At 32.4% G+C, this 22,601-nt stretch overlaps 12 non-coding genes across 12 annotated transcripts; all 12 read left to right on the top strand.

The window, feature by feature from the left end:
* The first annotated feature begins 1,242 nt into the window (after positions 1 to 1,242).
* TRNAP-CGG (transfer RNA proline (anticodon CGG)) lies at positions 1,243 to 1,314 on the top strand. The gene has a single exon. It is a non-coding gene; the product is annotated as a tRNA-Pro (tRNA).
* Positions 1,315 to 3,015: 1,701 nt separating this feature from the next.
* On the top strand, positions 3,016 to 3,087 carry TRNAP-CGG (transfer RNA proline (anticodon CGG)). Its single transcript has one exon. It is a non-coding gene; the product is annotated as a tRNA-Pro (tRNA).
* A 1,705-nt stretch (positions 3,088 to 4,792) lies between these two features.
* Positions 4,793 to 4,864, top strand: TRNAP-CGG (transfer RNA proline (anticodon CGG)). The gene has a single exon. It is a non-coding gene; the product is annotated as a tRNA-Pro (tRNA).
* A 1,706-nt stretch (positions 4,865 to 6,570) lies between these two features.
* TRNAP-CGG (transfer RNA proline (anticodon CGG)) lies at positions 6,571 to 6,642 on the top strand. Its single transcript has one exon. It is a non-coding gene; the product is annotated as a tRNA-Pro (tRNA).
* A 1,703-nt stretch (positions 6,643 to 8,345) lies between these two features.
* On the top strand, positions 8,346 to 8,417 carry TRNAP-CGG (transfer RNA proline (anticodon CGG)). Its single transcript has one exon. It is a non-coding gene; the product is annotated as a tRNA-Pro (tRNA).
* Positions 8,418 to 10,131: 1,714 nt separating this feature from the next.
* Positions 10,132 to 10,203, top strand: TRNAP-CGG (transfer RNA proline (anticodon CGG)). The gene has a single exon. It is a non-coding gene; the product is annotated as a tRNA-Pro (tRNA).
* A 1,703-nt stretch (positions 10,204 to 11,906) lies between these two features.
* TRNAP-CGG (transfer RNA proline (anticodon CGG)) lies at positions 11,907 to 11,978 on the top strand. Its single transcript has one exon. It is a non-coding gene; the product is annotated as a tRNA-Pro (tRNA).
* A 1,712-nt stretch (positions 11,979 to 13,690) lies between these two features.
* Positions 13,691 to 13,762, top strand: TRNAP-CGG (transfer RNA proline (anticodon CGG)). The gene has a single exon. It is a non-coding gene; the product is annotated as a tRNA-Pro (tRNA).
* Positions 13,763 to 15,476: 1,714 nt separating this feature from the next.
* On the top strand, positions 15,477 to 15,548 carry TRNAP-CGG (transfer RNA proline (anticodon CGG)). The gene has a single exon. It is a non-coding gene; the product is annotated as a tRNA-Pro (tRNA).
* Positions 15,549 to 17,250: 1,702 nt separating this feature from the next.
* Positions 17,251 to 17,322, top strand: TRNAP-CGG (transfer RNA proline (anticodon CGG)). Its single transcript has one exon. It is a non-coding gene; the product is annotated as a tRNA-Pro (tRNA).
* Positions 17,323 to 19,035: 1,713 nt separating this feature from the next.
* On the top strand, positions 19,036 to 19,107 carry TRNAP-CGG (transfer RNA proline (anticodon CGG)). Its single transcript has one exon. It is a non-coding gene; the product is annotated as a tRNA-Pro (tRNA).
* A 1,711-nt stretch (positions 19,108 to 20,818) lies between these two features.
* On the top strand, positions 20,819 to 20,890 carry TRNAP-CGG (transfer RNA proline (anticodon CGG)). The gene has a single exon. It is a non-coding gene; the product is annotated as a tRNA-Pro (tRNA).
* Positions 20,891 to 22,601: the final 1,711 nt, after the last annotated feature.

Below are 22,601 nucleotides of genomic sequence, written 5' to 3' on the forward strand. Positions count from 1 at the left end.
TGAGTTGCACACAGTATGTGACAAGTCTTAGGTTCCAACTATCAAAAAAAGTCCAAACTCTATTGGGACCTCTAAATATTGGCACTGCACATTTCTAATATACATACTTGGATAACAAGTAACCTTAAGTTATTATTTTTGCAATGCTACATACACATTTTTTGTTTTAAGTTGTTATGTTATTTTTAAAACGTTTCATCTTCATTAAATGAAATTGTGTGTTTTCTCCAGTTATTTGCATTTTTTCATAAATAATTAGAGTTTTACTTTAAAAATGTTAAAAACTGAATAAGAAATTATTTGGCTAGTGGCTTGTTGGTCAGGGTGTATGATTCTTGCTTCGGGTGCAAAAGGTCCCAGGTTCATATCCTGGATGAGCCTGTTTTCTCAGGTTCTTTAAAAGTGCTTAGTTCAATTATCTGATAGTATTTTAAAATACTAATGTAGTCCAACAGTTTCACTTCCAATTTCATTAGTATACATGAAAATACATGAACAGTAGGCTCGTTGTTATAGGGGTATGATTCTCGCTTAGGGTGCGAGAGGTCCTGCGATTAAATCGCAGACGAGCCCATCTTCTCAGGTTCTTTTAAATACCATGGTTCCATTATCTGATTGATGTCAATTGCCTGAGTCAAAAGCATCAAGTGAATTTTTCTTTTGCCAATCCATAAAAAAAAGTATATACTTATGCATATTTAGTAAACTGTCAACCATTTGGTGGTATATTGGGTAAACTGTAGATTCCATTTTGTCTAAGTAACTTTGAGTGGCTTCAAAGAAGTCTCATTTTGACAAATAAAAAACTATCAAAATGAAATTACAGGTTTTTCTCTTACCTTGCTTTTTTCTAAGAAACAATGAGTGGCTTAAAAGAATAGTCTCTTTTTGACAAACAAAAAGGTCAACAATTAATTGCAGGTTTTTGTTTTTTTCTTTCTTCTTGGTCTGTATGCTTAAGTTGCACACAGTATGAGACAAGTCTTAGGTTCCAGCTATTAGAAAAGTTAAAACTCTATAGGAACCCATAAATCTTGGCACTGAAATTTCCAAATATGCATACTTGGACCAAAAATTTACCTTAAGGAAACATTTTAGCTATGCTATAAATATTTTTTTTAAATAGTTATGGTATTTTTAAAATGTAACATCTTTTTTTCCAGCTTATTGCATTTTTTTATTAAATAATTTGAGTTTTACTTTAAAAATGGTAAAATCTGAATGAGAAGACCTTAGGCAGATGGCTCGTTGGTCTAGGGGTATGATTCTCGCTTCGGGTGCGAGAGGTCCCGGGTTCAAATCCTGGACGAGCCCATCTCTTCATGTACTTTTAATATCTGATAGTATTTAATAGCATTTTAAAATACTCACTAATGTATACAAACAGTTTTACTTACAATTTCATTAATATACATAAAAAAGACATGCACAGTGGGCTCGTTGATTCTTGCTTAGGGTGCGAGAGATCCCCCGTACAAATCCCGGATGAGCCCATCTTTTAAAGGTATATACTTATGCATACTTAGTAAAATGTCAACCATTTGGTGGTATATTGGGTAAACTATAGATTCCATTTTGTCTAAGTAACCTTGAGTGGCTTAAAAGTCTAATTTTGACAAACAAAAAACTGTCAAAATGAAATTACAGGTTTTTCTCTTACCTTTCTTTTTTCTAAATAACCCTGAGTGGCTTAAAAGAATAGTATCATTATGACTAACAAAAAGATCAACAATAAATTGCAGGTGTTTATTTTGTCTTTCTTCTGGGTCTGCATGCTTGAGTTGCACACAGTATGTGATAAGTCTTAGGTTCCAACTATCAAAAAAAGTCCAAACTCTATTGGGACCTCTAAATATTGGCACTGCACATTTCAAATATACATACTTGGATAACAAGTAACCTTAAGTTATTATTTGCAATGCTACATACACATTTTTTGTTTAAGTTGTTATGTTATTTTTAAAATGTTTCATCTTCATTAAATGAAATTGTGTGTTTTCTCCTGTTATTTGCATTTTTCTTAAATAATTAGAGTTTTACTTTAAAAATGTTAAAAACTGAATAAGAAATTATTTGGCTAGTGGCTTGTTGGTCAGGGTGTATGATTCTCGCTTCGGGTGCAAAAGGTCCCAGGTTCATATCCTGGATGAGCCTGTTTTCTCAGGTTCTTTAAAAGTGCTTAGTTCAATTATCTGATAGTATTTTAAAATACTAATGTATTCCAACAGTTTCACTTCCAATTTCATTAGTATACATGAAAATACATGAACAGTAGGCTCGTTGGTATAGGGGTATGATTCTCGCTTAGGGTGCGAGAGGTCCTGGGATTAAATCGCAGACGAGCCCATCTTCTCAGGTTCTTTTAAATACCATGGTTCCATTATCTGATTGATGTCAATTGCCTGAGTCAAAAGTATCAAGTGAATTTTTCTTTTGCCAATCCATAAAAAAAAGTATATACTTATGCATATTTAGTAAACTGTCAACCATTTGGTGGTATATTGGGTAAACTGTAGATTCCATTTTGTCTAAGTAACTTTGAGTGGCTTCAAAGAAGTCTCATTTTGACAAATAAAAAACTATCAAAATGAAATTACAGGTTTTTCTCTTACCTTGCTTTTTTCTAAGAAACAATGAGTGGCTTAAAAGAATAGTCTCTTTTTGACAAACAAAAAGGTCAACAATTAATTGCAGGTTTTTGTTTTTTTCTTTCTTCTTGGTCTGTATGCTTAAGTTGCACACAGTATGAGACAAGTCTTAGGTTCCAGCTATTAGAAAAGTTAAAACTCTATAGGAACCCATAAATCTTGGCACTGAAATTTCCAAATATGCATACTTGGACCAAAAATTTACCTTAAGGAAACATTTTAGCTATGCTATAAATATTTTTTTTAAATAGTTATGGTATTTTTAAAATGTAACATCTTTTTTTCCAGCTTATTGCATTTTTTTATTAAATAATTTGAGTTTTACTTTAAAAATGGTAAAATCTGAATGAGAAGACCTTAGGCAGATGGCTCGTTGGTCTAGGGGTATGATTCTCGCTTCGGGTGCGAGAGGTCCCGGGTTCAAATCCTGGACGAGCCCATCTCTTCATGTACTTTTAATATCTGATAGTATTTAATAGCATTTTAAAATACTCACTAATGTATACAAACAGTTTTACTTACAATTTCATTAATATACATAAAAAAGACATGCACAGTGGGCTCGTTGATTCTTGCTTAGGGTGCGAGAGATCCCCGGTACAAATCCCGGATGAGCCCATCTTTTAAAGGTATATACTTATGCATACTTAGTAAAATGTCAACCATTTGGTGGTATATTGGGTAAACTATAGATTCCATTTTGTCTAAGTAACCTTGAGTGGCTTAAAAGTCTAATTTTGACAAACAAAAAACTGTCAAAATGAAATTACAGGTTTTTCTCTTACCTTTCTTTTTTCTAAATAACCCTGAGTGGCTTAAAAGGATAGTATCATTATGACTAACAAAAAGATCAACAATAAATTGCAGGTGTTTATTTTGTCTTTCTTCTGGGTCTGCATGCTTGAGTTGCACACAGTATGTGACAAGTCTTAGGTTCCAACTATCAAAAAAAGTCCAAACTCTATTGGGACCTCTAAATATTGGCACTGCACATTTCTAATATACATACTTGGATAACAAGTAACCTTAAGTTATTATTTTTGCAATGCTACATACACATTTTTTGTTTTAAGTTGTTATGTTATTTTTAAAACGTTTCATCTTCATTAAATGAAATTGTGTGTTTTCTCCAGTTATTTGCATTTTTTCATAAATAATTAGAGTTTTACTTTAAAAATGTTAAAAACTGAATAAGAAATTATTTGGCTAGTGGCTTGTTGGTGAGGGTGTATGATTCTTGCTTCGGGTGCAAAAGGTCCCAGGTTCATATCCTGGATGAGCCTGTTTTCTCAGGTTCTTTAAAAGTGCTTAGTTCAATTATCTGATAGTATTTTAAAATACTAATGTAGTCCAACAGTTTCACTTCCAATTTCATTAGTATACATGAAAATACATGAACAGTAGGCTCGTTGTTATAGGGGTATGATTCTCGCTTAGGGTGCGAGAGGTCCTGCGATTAAATCGCAGACGAGCCCATCTTCTCAGGTTGTTTTAAATACCATGGTTCCATTATCTGATTGATGTCAATTGCCTGAGTCAAAAGCATCAAGTGAATTTTTCTTTTGCCAATCCATAAAAAAAAGTATATACTTATGCATATTTAGTAAACTGTCAACCATTTGGTGGTATATTGGGTAAACTGTAGATTCCATTTTGTCTAAGTAACTTTGAGTGGCTTCAAAGAAGTCTCATTTTGACAAATAAAAAACTATCAAAATGAAATTACAGGTTTTTCTCTTACCTTGCTTTTTTCTAAGAAACAATGAGTGGCTTAAAAGAATAGTCTCTTTTTGACAAACAAAAAGGTCAACAATTTATTGCAGGTTTTTGTTTTTTTCTTTCTTCTTGGTCTGTATGCTTAAGTTGCACACAGTATGAGACAAGTCTTAGGTTCCAGCTATTAGAAAAGTTAAAACTCTATAGGAACCCATAAATCTTGGCACTGAAATTTCCAAATATGCATACTTGGACCAAAAATTTACCTTAAGGAAACATTTTAGCTATGCTATAAATATTTTTTTTAAATAGTTATGGTATTTTTAAAATGTAACATCTTTTTTTCCAGCTTATTGCATTTTTTTATTAAATAATTTGAGTTTTACTTTAAAAATGGTAAAATCTGAATGAGAAGACCTTAGGCAGATGGCTCGTTGGTCTAGGGGTATGATTCTCGCTTCGGGTGCGAGAGGTCCCGGGTTCAAATCCTGGACGAGCCCATCTCTTCATGTACTTTTAATATCTGATAGTATTTAATAGCATTTTAAAATACTCACTAATGTATACAAACAGTTTTACTTACAATTTCATTAATATACATAAAAAAGACATGCACAGTGGGCTCGTTGATTCTTGCTTAGGGTGCGAGAGATCCCCGGGACAAATCCCGGATGAGCCCATCTTTTATAGGTATATACTTATGCATACTTAGTAAAATGTCAACCATTTGGTGGTATATTGGGTTAACTATAGATTCCATTTTGTCTAAGTAACCTTGAGTGGCTTAAAAGTATAATTTTGACAAACAAAAAACTGTCAAAATGAAATTACAGGTTTTTCTCTTACCTTTCTTTTTTCTAAATAACCCTGAGTGGCTTAAAAGAATAGTATCATTATGACTAACAAAAAGATCAACAATAAATTGCAGGTGTTTATTTTGTCTTTCTTCTGGGTCTGCATGCTTGAGTTGCACACAGTATGTGACAAGTCTTAGGTTCCAACTATCAAAAAAAGTCCAAACTCTATTGGGACCTCTAAATATTGGCACTGCACATTTCTAATATACATACTTGGATAACAAGTAACCTTAAGTAATTATTTTTGCAATGCTACATACACATTTTTTGTTTTAAGTTGTTATGTTATTTTTAAAATGTTTCATCTTCATTAAATGAAATTGTGTGTTTTCTCCAGTTATTTGCATTTTTTCTTAAATAATTAGAGTTTTACTTTAAAAATGTTAAAAACTGAATAAGAAATTATTTGGCTAGTGGCTTGTTGGTCAGGGTGTATGATTCTTGCTTCGGGTGCAAAAGGTCCCAGGTTCATATCCTGGATGAGCCTGTTTTCTCAGGTTCTTTAAAAGTGCTTAGTTCAATTATCTGATAGTATTTTAAAATACTAATGTATTCCAACAGTTTCACTTCCAATTTCATTAGTATACATGAAAATACATGAACAGTAGGCTCGTTGGTATAGGGGTATGATTCTCGCTTAGGGTGCGAGAGGTCCTGCGATTAAATCGCAGATGAGCCCATCTTCTCAGGTTCTTTTAAATACCATGGTTCCATTATCTGATTGATGTCAATTGCCTGAGTCAAAAGCATCAAGTGAATTTTTCTTTTGCCAATCCATAAAAAAAAGTATATACTTATGCATATTTAGTAAACTGTCAACCATTTGGTGGTATATTGGGTAAACTGTAGATTCCATTTTGTCTAAGTAACTTTGAGTGGCTTCAAAGAAGTCTCATTTTGACAAATAAAAAACAGTCAAAATGAAATTACAGGTTTTTCTCTTACCTTGCTTTTTTCTAAGAAACAATGAGTGGCTTAAAAGAATAGTCTCTTTTTGACAAACAAAAAGGTCAACAATTAATTGCAGGTTTTAGTTTTTTTCTTTCTTCTTGGTCTGTATGCTTAAGTTGCACACAGTATGAGACAAGTCTTAGGTTCCAGATATTAGAAAAGTTAAAACTCTATAGGAACCCATTAATCTTGGCACTGAAATTTCCAAATATGCATACTTGGACCAAAAATTGACCTTAAGGAAACATTTTAGCTATGCTATAAATAATTTTTTTAAATAGTTATGGTATTTTTAAAATGTAACATCTTTTTTTTCCAGCTTATTGCATTTTTTTATTAAATAATTTGAGTTTTACTTTAAAAATGGTAAAATCTGAATGAGAAGACCTTAGGCAGATGGCTCGTTGGTCTAGGGGTATGATTCTCGCTTCGGGTGCGAGAGGTCCTGGGTTCAAATCCTGGACGAGCCCATCTCTTCATGTACTTTTAATATCTGATAGTATTTAATAGCATTTTAAAATACTCACTAATGTATACAAACAGTTTTACTTACAATTTCATTAATATACATAAAAAAGACATGCACAGTGGGCTCGTTGATTCTTGCTTAGGGTGCGAGAGATCCCCGGTACAAATCCCGGATGAGCCCATCTTTTAAAGGTATATACTTATGCATACTTAGTAAAATGTCAACCATTTGGTGGTATATTGGGTAAACTATAGATTCCATTTTGTCTAAGTAACCTTGAGTGGCTTAAAAGTCTAATTTTGACAAACAAAAAACTGTCAAAATGAAATTACAGGTTTTTCTCTTACCTTTCTTTTTTCTAAATAACCCTGAGTGGCTTAAAAGAATAGTATCATTATGACTAACAAAAAGATCAACAATAAATTGCAGGTGTTTATTTTGTCTTTCTTCTGGGTCTGCATGCTTGAGTTGCACACAGTATGTGACAAGTCTTAGGTTCCAACTATCAAAAAAAGTCCAAACTCTATTGGGACCTCTAAATATTGGCACTGCACATTTCTAATATACATACTTGGATAACAAGTAACCTTAAGTTATTATTTGCAATGCTACATACACATTTTTTGTTTTAAGTTGTTATGTTATTTTTAAAATGTTTCATCTTCATTAAATGAAATTGTGTGTTTTCTCCAGTTATTTGCATTTTTTCTTAAATAATTAGAGTTTTACTTTAAAAATGTTAAAAACTGAATAAGAAATTATTTGGCTAGTGGCTTGTTGGTCAGGGTGTATGATTCTTGCTTCGGGTGCAAAAGGTCCCAGGTTCATATCCTGGATGAGCCTGTTTTCTCAGGTTCTTTAAAAGTGCTTAGTTCAATTATCTGATAGTATTTTAAAATACTAATGTATTCCAACAGTTTCACTTCCAATTTCATTAGTATACATGAAAATACATGAACAGTAGGCTCGTTGGTATAGGGGTATGATTCTCGCTTAGGGTGCGAGAGGTCCTGGGATTAAATCGCAGACGAGCCCATCTTCTCAGGTTCTTTTAAATACCATGGTTCCATTATCTGATTGATGTCAATTGCATGAGTCAAAAGCATCAAGTGAATTTTACTTTTGCCAATCCATAAAAAAAGTATATACTTATGCATATTTAGTAAACTGTCAACCATTTGGTGGTATATTGGGTAAACTGTAGATTCCATTTTGTCTAAGTAACTTTGAGTGGCTTCAAAGAAGTCTCATTTTGACAAATAAAAAACAGTCAAAATGAAATTACAGGTTTTTCTCTTACCTTGCTTTTTTCTAAGAAACAATGAGTGGCTTAAAAGAATAGTCTCTTTTTGACAAACAAAAAGGTCAACAATTAATTGCAGGTTTTTGTTTTTTTCTTTCTTCTTGGTCTGTATGCTTAAGTTGCACACAGTATGAGACAAGTCTTAGGTTCCAGCTATTAGAAAAGTTAAAACTCTATAGAAACCCATAAATCTTGGCACTGAAATTTCCAAATATGCACACTTGGACCAAAAATTGACCTTAAGGAAACATTTTAGCTATGCTACAAATAATTTTTTTAAAAAGTTATGGTATTTTTAAAATGTAACATCTTTTTTTTCCAGCTTATTGCATTTTTTTATTAAATAATTTGAGTTTTACTTTAAAAATTGTAAAATCTGAATGAGAAGACCTTAGGCAGATGGCTCGTTGGTCTAGGGGTATGATTCTTGCTTCGGGTGCGAGAGGTCCCGGGTTCAAATCCCGGACGAGCCCATCTCTTCATGTACTTTTAAAGTCCTTAATATCTGATAGTATTTAATAGCATTTTAAAATACTCACTAATGTATACAAACAGTTTTACTTACAATTTCATTAATATACATAAAAAAGACATGCACAGTGGGCTCGTTGATTCTTGCTTAGGGTGCGAGAGATCCCCGGTACAAATCCCGGATGAGCCCATCTTTTAAAGGTATATACTTATGCATACTTAGTAAAATGTCAACCATTTGGTGGTATATTGGGTAAACTATAGATTCCATTTTGTCTAAGTAACCTTGAGTGGCTTAAAAGTCTAATTTTGACAAACAAAAAACTGTCAAAATGAAATTACAGGTTTTTCTCTTACTTTTCTTTTTTCTAAATAACCCTGAGTGGCTTAAAAGAATAGTATCATTATGACTAACAAAAAGATCAACAATAAATTGCAGGTGTTTATTTTGTCTTTCTTCTGGGTCTGCATGCTTGAGTTGCACACAGTATGTGACAAGTCTTAGGTTCCAACTATCAAAAAAAGTCCAAACTCTATTGGGACCTCTAAATATTGGCACTGCACATTTCTAATATACATACTTGGATAACAAGTAACCTTAAGTTATTATTTTTGCAATGCTACATACACATTTTTTGTTTTAAGTTGTTATGTTATTTTTAAAATGTTTCATCTTCATTAAATGAAATTGTGTGTTTTCTCCAGTTATTTGCATTTTTTCTTAAATAATTAGAGTTTTACTTTAAAAATGTTAAAAACTGAATAAGAAATTATTTGGCTAGTGGCTTGTTGGTCAGGGTGTATGATTCTTGCTTCGGGTGCAAAAGGTCCCAGGTTCATATCCTGGATAAGCCTGTTTTCTCAGGTTCTTTAAAAGTGCTTAGTTCAATTATCTGATAGTATTTTAAAATACTAATGTATTCCAACAGTTTCACTTCCAATTTCATTAGTATACATGAAAATACATGAACAGTAGGCTCGTTGGTATAGGGGTATGATTCTCGCTTAGGGTGCGAGAGGTCCTGGGATTAAATCGCAGACGAGCCCATCTTCTCAGGTTCTTTTAAATACCATGGTTCCATTATCTGATTGATGTCAATTGCCTGAGTCAAAAGCATCAAGTGAATTTTTCTTTTGCCAATCCATAAAAAAAAGTATATACTTATGCATATTTAGTAAACTGTCAACCATTTGGTGGTATATTGGGTAAACTGTAGATTCCATTTTGTCTAAGTAACTTTGAGTGGCTTCAAAGAAGTCTCATTTTGACAAATAAAAAACAGTCAAAATGAAATTACAGGTTTTTCTCTTACCTTGCTTTTTTCTAAGAAACAATGAGTGGCTTAAAAGAATAGTCTCTTTTTGATAAACAAAAAGGTCAACAATTAATTGCAGGTTTTTGTTTTTTTCTTTCTTCTTGGTCTGTATGCTAAAGTTGCACACAGTATGAGACAAGTCTTAGGTTCCAGATATTAGAAAAGTTAAAACTCTATAGGAACCCATAAATCTTGGCACTAAAATTTCCAAATATGCATACTTGGACCAAAAATTGACCTTAAGGAAACATTTTAGCTATGCTATAAATAATTTTTTTAAATAGTTATGGTATTTTTAAAATGTAACATCTTTTTTTCCAGCTTATTGCATTTTTTTATTAAATAATTTGAGTTTTACTTTAAAAATGGTAAAATCTGAATGAGAAGACCTTAGGCAGATGGCTCGTTGGTCTAGGGGTATGATTCTCGCTTCGGGTGCGAGAGGTCCCGGGTTCAAATCCTGGACGAGCCCATCTCTTCATGTACTTTTAATATCTGATAGTATTTAATAGCATTTTAAAATACTCACTAATGTATACAAACAGTTTTACTTACAATTTCATTAATATACATAAAAAAGACATGCAAAGTGGGCTCGTTGATTCTTGCTTAGGGTGCGAGAGATCCCCGGTACAAATCCCGGATGAGCCCATCTTTTAAAGGTATATACTTATGCATACTTAGTAAAATGTCAACCATTTGGTGGTATATTGGGTAAACTATAGATTCCATTTTGTCTAAGTAACCTTGAGTGGCTTAAAAGTCTAATTTTGACAAACAAAAAACTGTCAAAATGAAATTACAGGTTTTTCTCTTACCTTTCTTTTTTCTAAATAACCCTGAGTGGCTTAAAAGAATAGTATCATTATGACTAACAAAAAGATCAACAATAAATTGCAGGTGTTTATTTTGTCTTTCTTCTGGGTCTGCATGCTTGAGTTGCACACAGTATGTGACAAGTCTTAGGTTCCAACTATCAAAAAAACTCCAAACTCTATTGGGACCTCTAAATATTGGCACTGCACATTTCTAATATACATACTTGGATAACAAGTAACCTTAAGTTATTATTTGCAATGCTACATACACATTTTTTGTTTTAAGTTGTTATGTTATTTTTAAAATGTTTCATCTTCATTAAATGAAATTGTGTGTTTTCTCCAGTTATTTGCATTTTTTCTTAAATAATTAGAGTTTTACTTTAAAAATGTTAAAAACTGAATAAGAAATTATTTGGCTAGTGGCTTGTTGGTCAGGGTGTATGATTCTTGCTTCGGGTGCAAAAGGTCCCAGGTTCATATCCTGGATGAGCCTGTTTTCTCAGGTTCTTTAAAAGTGCTTAGTTCAATTATCTGATAGTATTTTAAAATACTAATGTATTCCAACAGTTTCACTTCCAATTTCATTAGTATACATGAAAATACATGAACAGTAGGCTCGTTGGTATAGGGGTATGATTCTCGCTTAGGGTGCGAGAGGTCCTGGGATTAAATCGCAGACGAGCCCATCTTCTCAGGTTCTTTTAAATACCATGGTTCCATTATCTGATTGATGTCAATTGCATGAGTCAAAAGCATCAAGTGAATTTTACTTTTGCCAATCCATAAAAAAAGTATATACTTATGCATATTTAGTAAACTGTCAACCATTTGGTGGTATATTGGGTAAACTGTAGATTCCATTTTGTCTAAGTAACTTTGAGTGGCTTCAAAGAAGTCTCATTTTGACAAATAAAAAACAGTCAAAATGAAATTACAGGTTTTTCTCTTACCTTGCTTTTTTCTAAGAAACAATGAGTGGCTTAAAAGAATAGTCTCTTTTTGACAAACAAAAAGGTCAACAATTAATTGCAGGTTTTTGTTTTTTTCTTTCTTCTTGGTCTGTATGCTTAAGTTGCACACAGTATGAGACAAGTCTTAGGTTCCAGCTATTAGAAAAGTTAAAACTCTATAGAAACCAATAAATCTTGGCACTGAAATTTCCAAATATGCACACTTGGACCAAAAATTGACCTTAAGGAAACATTTTAGCTATGCTACAAATAATTTTTTAAAAAAGTTATGGTATTTTTAAAATGTAACATCTTTTTTTTCCAGCTTATTGCATTTTTTTATTAAATAATTTGAGTTTTACTTTAAAAATTGTAAAATCTGAATGAGAAGACCTTAGGCAGATGGCTCGTTGGTCTAGGGGTATGATTCTTGCTTCGGGTGCGAGAGGTCCCGGGTTCAAATCCCGGACGAGCCCATCTCTTCATGTACTTTTAAAGTCCTTAATATCTGATAGTATTTAATAGCATTTTAAAATACTCACTAATGTATACAAACAGTTTTACTTACAATTTCATTAATATACATAAAAAAGACATGCACAGTGGGCTCGTTGATTCTTGCTTAGGGTGCGAGAGATCCCCGGTACAAATCCCGGATGAGCCCATCTTTTAAAGGTATATACTTATGCATACTTAGTAAAATGTCAACCATTTGGTGGTATATTGGGTAAACTATAGATTCCATTTTGTCTAAGTAACCTTGAGTGGCTTAAAAGTCTAATTTTGACAAACAAAAAACTGTCAAAATGAAATTACAGGTTTTTCTCTTACTTTTCTTTTTTCTAAATAACCCTGAGTGGCTTAAAAGAATAGTATCATTATGACTAACAAAAAGATCAACAATAAATTGCAGGTGTTTATTTTGTCTTTCTTCTGGGTCTGCATGCTTGAGTTGCACACAGTATGTGACAAGTCTTAGGTTCCAACTATCAAAAAAAGTCCAAACTCTATTGGGACCTCTAAATATTGGCACTGCACATTTCTAATATACATACTTGGATAACAAGTAACCTTAAGTTATTATTTGCAATGCTACATACACATTTTTTGTTTTAAGTTGTTATGTTATTTTTAAAATGTTTCATCTTCATTAAATGAAATTGTGTGTTTTCTCCAGTTATTTGCATTTTTTCTTAAATAATTAGAGTTTTACTTTAAAAATGTTAAAAACTGAATAAGAAATTATTTGGCTAGTGGCTTGTTGGTCAGGGTGTATGATTCTTGCTTCGGGTGCAAAAGGTCCCAGGTTCATATCCTGGATGAGCCTGTTTTCTCAGGTTCTTTAAAAGTGCTTAGTTCAATTATCTGATAGTATTTTAAAATACTAATGTATTCCAACAGTTTCACTTCCAATTTCATTAGTATACATGAAAATACATGAACAGTAGGCTCGTTGGTATAGGGGTATGATTCTCGCTTAGGGTGCGAGAGGTCCTGGGATTAAATCGCAGACGAGCCCATCTTCTCAGGTTCTTTTAAATACCATGGTTCCATTATCTGATTGATGTCAATTGCATGAGTCAAAAGCATCAAGTGAATTTTACTTTTGCCAATCCATAAAAAAAGTATATACTTATGCATATTTAGTAAACTGTCAACCATTTGGTGGTATATTGGGTAAACTGTAGATTCCATTTTGTCTAAGTAACTTTGAGTGGCTTCAAAGAAGTCTCATTTTGACAAATAAAAAACAGTCAAAATGAAATTACAGGTTTTTCTCTTACCTTGCTTTTTTCTAAGAAACAATGAGTGGCTTAAAAGAATAGTCTCTTTTTGACAAACAAAAAGGTCAACAATTAATTGCAGGTTTTTGTTTTTTTCTTTCTTCTTGGTCTGTATGCTTAAGTTGCACACAGTATGAGACAAGTCTTAGGTTCCAGCTATTAGAAAAGTTAAAACTCTATAGAAACCAATAAATCTTGGCACTGAAATTTCCAAATATGCACACTTGGACCAAAAATTGACCTTAAGGAAACATTTTAGCTATGCTACAAATAATTTTTTTAAAAAGTTATGGTATTTTTAAAATGTAACATCTTTTTTTTCCAGCTTATTGCATTTTTTTATTAAATAATTTGAGTTTTACTTTAAAAATTGTAAAATCTGAATGAGAAGACCTTAGGCAGATGGCTCGTTGGTCTAGGGGTATGATTCTTGCTTCGGGTGCGAGAGGTCCCGGGTTCAAATCCCGGACGAGCCCATCTCTTCATGTACTTTTAAAGTCCTTAATATCTGATAGTATTTAATAGCATTTTAAAATACTCACTAATGTATACAAACAGTTTTACTTACAATTTCATTAATATACATAAAAAAGACATGCACAGTGGGCTCGTTGATTCTTGCTTAGGGTGCGAGAGATCCCCGGTACAAATCCCGGATGAGCCCATCTTTTAAAGGTATATACTTATGCATACTTAGTAAAATGTCAACCATTTGGTGGTATATTGGGTAAACTATAGATTCCATTTTGTCTAAGTAACCTTGAGTGGCTTAAAAGTCTAATTTTGACAAACAAAAAACTGTCAAAATGAAATTACAGGTTTTTCTCTTACTTTTCTTTTTTCTAAATAACCCTGAGTGGCTTAAAAGAATAGTATCATTATGACTAACAAAAAGATCAACAATAAATTGCAGGTGTTTATTTTGTCTTTCTTCTGGGTCTGCATGCTTGAGTTGCACACAGTATGTGACAAGTCTTAGGTTCCAACTATCAAAAAAAGTCCAAACTCTATTGGGACCTCTAAATATTGGCACTGCACATTTCTAATATACATACTTGGATAACAAGTAACCTTAAGTTATTATTTTTGCAATGCTACATACACATTTTTTGTTTTAAGTTGTTATGTTATTTTTAAAATGTTTCATCTTCATTAAATGAAATTGTGTGTTTTCTCCAGTTATTTGCATTTTTTCTTAAATAATTAGAGTTTTACTTTAAAAATGTTAAAAACTGAATAAGAAATTATTTGGCTAGTGGCTTGTTGGTCAGGGTGTATGATTCTTGCTTCGGGTGCAAAAGGTCCCAGGTTCATATCCTGGATAAGCCTGTTTTCTCAGGTTCTTTAAAAGTGCTTAGTTCAATTATCTGATAGTATTTTAAAATACTAATGTATTCCAACAGTTTCACTTCCAATTTCATTAGTATACATGAAAATACATGAACAGTAGGCTCGTTGGTATAGGGGTATGATTCTCGCTTAGGGTGCGAGAGGTCCTGGGATTAAATCGCAGACGAGCCCATCTTCTCAGGTTCTTTTAAATACCATGGTTCCATTATCTGATTGATGTCAATTGCCTGAGTCAAAAGCATCAAGTGAATTTTTCTTTTGCCAATCCATAAAAAAAAGTATATACTTATGCATATTTAGTAAACTGTCAACCATTTGGTGGTATATTGGGTAAACTGTAGATTCCATTTTGTCTAAGTAACTTTGAGTGGCTTCAAAGAAGTCTCATTTTGACAAATAAAAAACAGTCAAAATGAAATTACAGGTTTTTCTCTTACCTTGCTTTTTTCTAAGAAACAATGAGTGGCTTAAAAGAATAGTCTCTTTTTGACAAACAAAAAGGTCAACAATTAATTGCAGGTTTTTGTTTTTTTCTTTCTTCTTGGTCTGTATGCTAAAGTTGCACACAGTATGAGACAAGTCTTAGGTTCCAGATATTAGAAAAGTTAAAACTCTATAGGAACCCATAAATCTTGGCACTAAAATTTCCAAATATGCATACTTGGACCAAAAATTGACCTTAAGGAAACATTTTAGCTATGCTATAAATAATTTTTTTAAATAGTTATGGTATTTTTAAAATGTAACATCTTTTTTTCCAGCTTATTGCATTTTTTTATTAAATAATTTGAGTTTTACTTTAAAAATGGTAAAATCTGAATGAGAAGACCTTAGGCAGATGGCTCGTTGGTCTAGGGGTATGATTCTCGCTTCGGGTGCGAGAGGTCCCGGGTTCAAATCCTGGACGAGCCCATCTCTTCATATACTTTTAATATCTGATAGTATTTAATAGCATTTTAAAATACTCACTAATGTATACAAACAGTTTTACTTACAATTTCATTAATATACATAAAAAAGACATGCAAAGTGGGCTCGTTGATTCTTGCTTAGGGTGCGAGAGATCCCCGGTACAAATCCCGGATGAGCCCATCTTTTAAAGGTATATACTTATGCATACTTAGTAAAATGTCAACCATTTGGTGGTATATTGGGTAAACTATAGATTCCATTTTGTCTAAGTAACCTTGAGTGGCTTAAAAGTCTAATTTTGACAAACAAAAAACTGTCAAAATGAAATTACAGGTTTTTCTCTTACCTTTCTTTTTTCTAAATAACCCTGAGTGGCTTAAAAGAATAGTATCATTATGACTAACAAAAAGATCAACAATAAATTGCAGGTGTTTATTTTGTCTTTCTTCTGGGTCTGCATGCTTGAGTTGCACACAGTATGTGACAAGTCTTAGGTTCCAACTATCAAAAAAAGTCCAAACTCTATTGGGACCTCTAAATATTGGCACTGCACATTTCTAATATACATACTTGGATAACAAGTAACCTTAAGTTATTATTTGCAATGCTACATACACATTTTTTGTTTTAAGTTGTTATGTTATTTTTAAAATGTTTCATCTTCATTAAATGAAATTGTGTGTTTTCTCCAGTTATTTGCATTTTTTCTTAAATAATTAGAGTTTTACTTTAAAAATGTTAAAAACTGAATAAGAAATTATTTGGCTAGTGGCTTGTTGGTCAGGGTGTATGATTCTTGCTTCGGGTGCAAAAGGTCCCAGGTTCATATCCTGGATGAGCCTGTTTTCTCAGGTTCTTTAAAAGTGCTTAGTTCAATTATCTGATAGTATTTTAAAATACTAATGTATTCCAACAGTTTCACTTCCAATTTCATTAGTATACATGAAAATACATGAACAGTAGGCTCGTTGGTATAGGGGTATGATTCTCGCTTAGGGTGCGAGAGGTCCTGGGATTAAATCGCAGACGAGCCCATCTTCTCAGGTTCTTTTAAATACCATGGTTCCATTATCTGATTGATGTCAATTGCATGAGTCAAAAGCATCAAGTGAATTTTACTTTTGCCAATCCATAAAAAAAGTATATACTTATGCATATTTAGTAAACTGTCAACCATTTGGTGGTATATTGGGTAAACTGTAGATTCCATTTTGTCTAAGTAACTTTGAGTGGCTTCAAAGAAGTCTCATTTTGACAAATAAAAAACAGTCAAAATGAAATTACAGGTTTTTCTCTTACCTTGCTTTTTTCTAAGAAACAATGAGTGGCTTAAAAGAATAGTCTCTTTTTGACAAACAAAAAGGTCAACAATTAATTGCAGGTTTTTGTTTTTTCTTTCTTCTTGGTCTGTATGCTTAAGTTGCACACAGTATGAGACAAGTCTTAGGTTCCAGCTATTAGAAAAGTTAAAACTCTATAGAAACCCATAAATCTTGGCACTGAAATTTCCAAATATGCACACTTGGACCAAAAATTGACCTTAAGGAAACATTTTAGCTATGCTACAAATAATTTTTTAAAAAAGTTATGGTATTTTTAAAATGTAACATCTTTTTTTTCCAGCTTATTGCATTTTTTTATTAAATAATTTGAGTTTTACTTTAAAAATTGTAAAATCTGAATGAGAAGACCTTAGGCAGATGGCTCGTTGGTCTAGGGGTATGATTCTTGCTTCGGGTGCGAGAGGTCCCGGGTTCAAATCCCGGACGAGCCCATCTCTTCATGTACTTTTAAAGTCCTTAATATCTGATAGTATTTAATAGCATTTTAAAATACTCACTAATGTATACAAACAGTTTTACTTACAATTTCATTAATATACATAAAAAAGACATGCACAGTGGGCTCGTTGATTCTTGCTTAGGGTGCGAGAGATCCCCGGTACAAATCCCGGATGAGCCCATCTTTTAAAGGTATATACTTATGCATACTTAGTAAAATGTCAACCATTTGGTGGTATATTGGGTAAACTATAGATTCCATTTTGTCTAAGTAACCTTGAGTGGCTTAAAAGTCTAATTTTGACTAACAAAAAACTGTCAAAATGAAATTACAGGTTTTTCTCTTACTTTTCTTTTTTCTAAATAACCCTGAGTGGCTTAAAAGAATAGTATCATTATGACTAACAAAAAGATCAACAATAAATTGCAGGTGTTTATTTTGTCTTTCTTCTGGGTCTGCATGCTTGAGTTGCACACAGTATGTGACAAGTCTTAGGTTCCAACTATCAAAAAAAGTCCAAACTCTATTGGGACCTCTAAATATTGGCACTGCACATTTCTAATATACATACTTGGATAACAAGTAACCTTAAGTTATTATTTTTGCAATGCTACATACACATTTTTTGTTTTAAGTTGTTATGTTATTTTTAAAATGTTTCATCTTCATTAAATGAAATTGTGTGTTTTCTCCAGTTATTTGCATTTTTTCTTAAATAATTAGAGTTTACTTTAAAAATGTTAAAAACTGAATAAGAAATTATTTGGCTAGTGGCTTGTTGGTCAGGGTGTATGATTCTTGCTTCAGGTGCAGAAGATCCCAGGTTCATATCCTGGATGAGCCTGTTTTCTCAGGTTCTTTAAAAGTGCTTAGTTCAATTATCTGATAGTATTTTAAAATACTAATGTATTCCAACAGTTTCACTTCCAATTTCATTAGTATACATGAAAATACATGAACAGTAGGCTCGTTGTTATAGGGGTATGATTCTCGCTTAGGGTGCGAGAGGTCCTGGGATTAAATCGCAGACGAGCCCATCTTCTCAGGTTCTTTTAAATACCATGGTTCCATTATCTGATTGATGTCAATTGCCTGAGTCAAAAGCATCAAGTGAATTTTTCTTTTGCCAATCCATAAAAAAAAGTATATACTTATGCATATTTAGTAAACTGTCAACCATTTGGTGGTATATTGGGTAAACTGTAGATTCCATTTTGTCTAAGTAACTTTGAGTGGCTTCAAAGAAGTCTCATTTTGACAAATAAAAAACAGTCAAAATGAAATTACAGGTTTTTCTCTTACCTTGCTTTTTTCTAAGAAACAATGAGTGGCTTAAAAGAATAGTCTCTTTTTGACAGACAAAAAGGTCAACAATTAATTGCAGGTTTTTGTTTTTTTCTTTCTTCTTGGTCTGTATGCTTAAGTTGCACACAGTATGAGACAAGTCTTAGGTTCCAGCTATTAGAAAAGTTAAAACTCTATAGGAACCCATAAATCTTGGCACTGAAATTTCCAAATATGCATACTTGGACCAAAAATTGACCTTAAGGAAACATTTTAGCTATGCTACAAATAATTTTTTTAAATAGTTATGGTATTTTTAAAATGTAACATCTTTTTTTCCAGCTTATTGCATTTTTTTATTAAATAATTTGAGTTTTACTTTAAAAATGGTAAAATCTGAATGAGAAGACCTTAGGCAGATGGCTCGTTGGTCTAGGGGTATGATTCTCGCTTCGGGTGCGAGAGGTCGCGGGTTCAAATCCTGGACGAGCCCATCTATTCATGTACTTTTAAAGTCCTTAATATCTGATAGTATTTAATAGCATTTTAAAATACTCACTAATGTATACAAACAGTTTTACTTACAATTTCATTAATATACATAAAAAAGACATGCACAGTGGGCTCGTTGATTCTTGCTTAGGGTGCGAGAGATCCCCGGTACAAATCCCGGATGAGCCCATCTTTTAAAGGTATATACTTATGCATACTTAGTAAAATGTCAACCATTTGGTGGTATATTGGTTAACTATAGATTCCATTTTGTCTAAGTAACCTTGAGTGGCTTAAAAGTCTAATTTTGACAAACAAAAAACTGTCAAAATGAAATTACAGGTTTTTCTCTTACCTTTCTTTTTTCTAAATAACCCTGAGTGGCTTAAAAGAATAGTATCATTATGACTAACAAAAAGATCAACAATAAATTGCAGGTGTTTATTTTGTCTTTCTTCTGGGTCTGCATGCTTGAGTTGCACACAGTATGTGACAAGTCTTAGGTTCCAACTATCAAAAAAAGTCCAAACTCTATTGGGACCTCTAAATATTGGCACTGCACATTTCTAATATACATACTTGGATAACAAGTAACCTTAAGTTATTATTTGCAATGCTACATACACATTTTTTGTTTTAAGTTGTTATGTTATTTTTAAAATGTTTCATCTTCATTAAATGAAATTGTGTGTTTTCTCCAGTTATTTGCATTTTTTCTTAAATAATTAGAGTTTTACTTTAAAAATGTTAAAAACTGAATAAGAAATTATTTGGCTAGTGGCTTGTTGGTCAGGGTGTATGATTCTTGCTTCGGGTGCAAAAGGTCCCAGGTTCATATCCTGGATGAGCCTGTTTTCTCAGGTTCTTTAAAAGTGCTTAGTTCAATTATCTGATAGTATTTTAAAATACTAATGTATTCCAACAGTTTCACTTCCAATTTCATTAGTATACATGAAAATACATGAACAGTAGGCTCGTTGGTATAGGGGTATGATTCTCGCTTAGGGTGCGAGAGGTCCTGGGATTAAATCGCAGACGAGCCCATCTTCTCAGGTTCTTTTAAATACCATGGTTCCATTATCTGATTGATGTCAATTGCATGAGTCAAAAGCATCAAGTGAATTTTACTTTTGCCAATCCATAAAAAAAGTATATACTTATGCATATTTAGTAAACTGTCAACCATTTGGTGGTATATTGGGTAAACTGTAGATTCCATTTTGTCTAAGTAACTTTGAGTGGCTTCAAAGAAGTCTCATTTTGACAAATAAAAAACAGTCAAAATGAAATTACAGGTTTTTCTCTTACCTTGCTTTTTTCTAAGAAACAATGAGTGGCTTAAAAGAATAGTCTCTTTTTGACAAACAAAAAGGTCAACAATTAATTGCAGGTTTTTGTTTTTTTCTTTCTTCTTGGTCTGTATGCTTAAGTTGCACACAGTATGAGACAAGTCTTAGGTTCCAGCTATTAGAAAAGTTAAAACTCTATAGAAACCCATAAATCTTGGCACTGAAATTTCCAAATATGCACACTTGGACCAAAAATTGACCTTAAGGAAACATTTTAGCTATGCTACAAATAATTTTTTTAAAAAGTTATGGTATTTTTAAAATGTAACATCTTTTTTTTCCAGCTTATTGCATTTTTTTATTAAATAATTTGAGTTTTACTTTAAAAATTGTAAAATCTGAATGAGAAGACCTTAGGCAGATGGCTCGTTGGTCTAGGGGTATGATTCTTGCTTCGGGTGCGAGAGGTCCCGGGTTCAAATCCCGGACGAGCCCATCTCTTCATGTACTTTTAAAGTCCTTAATATCTGATAGTATTTAATAGCATTTTAAAATACTCACTAATGTATACAAACAGTTTTACTTACAATTTCATTAATATACATAAAAAAGACATGCACAGTGGGCTCGTTGATTCTTGCTTAGGGTGCGAGAGATCCCCGGTACAAATCCCGGATGAGCCCATCTTTTAAAGGTATATACTTATGCATACTTAGTAAAATGTCAACCATTTGGTGGTATATTGGGTAAACTATAGATTCCATTTTGTCTAAGTAACCTTGAGTGGCTTAAAAGTCTAATTTTGACTAACAAAAAACTGTCAAAATGAAATTACAGGTTTTTCTCTTACTTTTCTTTTTTCTAAATAACCCTGAGTGGCTTAAAAGAATAGTATCATTATGACTAACAAAAAGATCAACAATAAATTGCAGGTGTTTATTTTGTCTTTCTTCTGGGTCTGCATGCTTGAGTTGCACACAGTATGTGACAAGTCTTAGGTTCCAACTATCAAAAAAAGTCCAAACTCTATTGGGACCTCTAAATATTGGCACTGCACATTTCTAATATACATACTTGGATAACAAGTAACCTTAAGTTATTATTTTTGCAATGCTACATACACATTTTTTGTTTTAAGTTGTTATGTTATTTTTAAAATGTTTCATCTTCATTAAATGAAATTGTGTGTTTTCTCCAGTTATTTGCATTTTTTCTTAAATAATTAGAGTTTTACTTTAAAAATGTTAAAAACTGAATAAGAAATTATTTGGCTAGTGGCTTGTTGGTCAGGGTGTATGATTCTTGCTTCGGGTGCAAAAGGTCCCAGGTTCATATCCTGGATAAGCCTGTTTTCTCAGGTTCTTTAAAAGTGCTTAGTTCAATTATCTGATAGTATTTTAAAATACTAATGTATTCCAACAGTTTCACTTCCAATTTCATTAGTATACATGAAAATACATGAACAGTAGGCTCGTTGGTATAGGGGTATGATTCTCGCTTAGGGTGCGAGAGGTCCTGGGATTAAATCGCAGACGAGCCCATCTTCTCAGGTTCTTTTAAATACCATGGTTCCATTATCTGATTGATGTCAATTGCCTGAGTCAAAAGCATCAAGTGAATTTTTCTTTTGCCAATCCATAAAAAAAAGTATATACTTATGCATATTTAGTAAACTGTCAACCATTTGGTGGTATATTGGGTAAACTGTAGATTCCATTTTGTCTAAGTAACTTTGAGTGGCTTCAAAGAAGTCTCATTTTGACAAATAAAAAACAGTCAAAATGAAATTACAGGTTTTTCTCTTACCTTGCTTTTTTCTAAGAAACAATGAGTGGCTTAAAAGAATAGTCTCTTTTTGACAAACAAAAAGGTCAACAATTAATTGCAGGTTTTTGTTTTTTTCTTTCTTCTTGGTCTGTATGCTAAAGTTGCACACAGTATGAGACAAGTCTTAGGTTCCAGATATTAGAAAAGTTAAAACTCTATAGGAACCCATAAATCTTGGCACTAAAATTTCCAAATATGCATACTTGGACCAAAAATTGACCTTAAGGAAACATTTTAGCTATGCTATAAATAATTTTTTTAAATAGTTATGGTATTTTTAAAATGTAACATCTTTTTTTCCAGCTTATTGCATTTTTTTATTAAATAATTTGAGTTTTACTTTAAAAATGGTAAAATCTGAATGAGAAGACCTTAGGCA

The sequence above is a fragment of the Pseudophryne corroboree genome, chromosome 3 (genome assembly GCF_028390025.1).
Source record: "Pseudophryne corroboree isolate aPseCor3 chromosome 3, aPseCor3.hap2, whole genome shotgun sequence".
In the NCBI taxonomy this organism is placed as follows: domain Eukaryota; kingdom Metazoa; phylum Chordata; class Amphibia; order Anura; family Myobatrachidae; genus Pseudophryne; species Pseudophryne corroboree.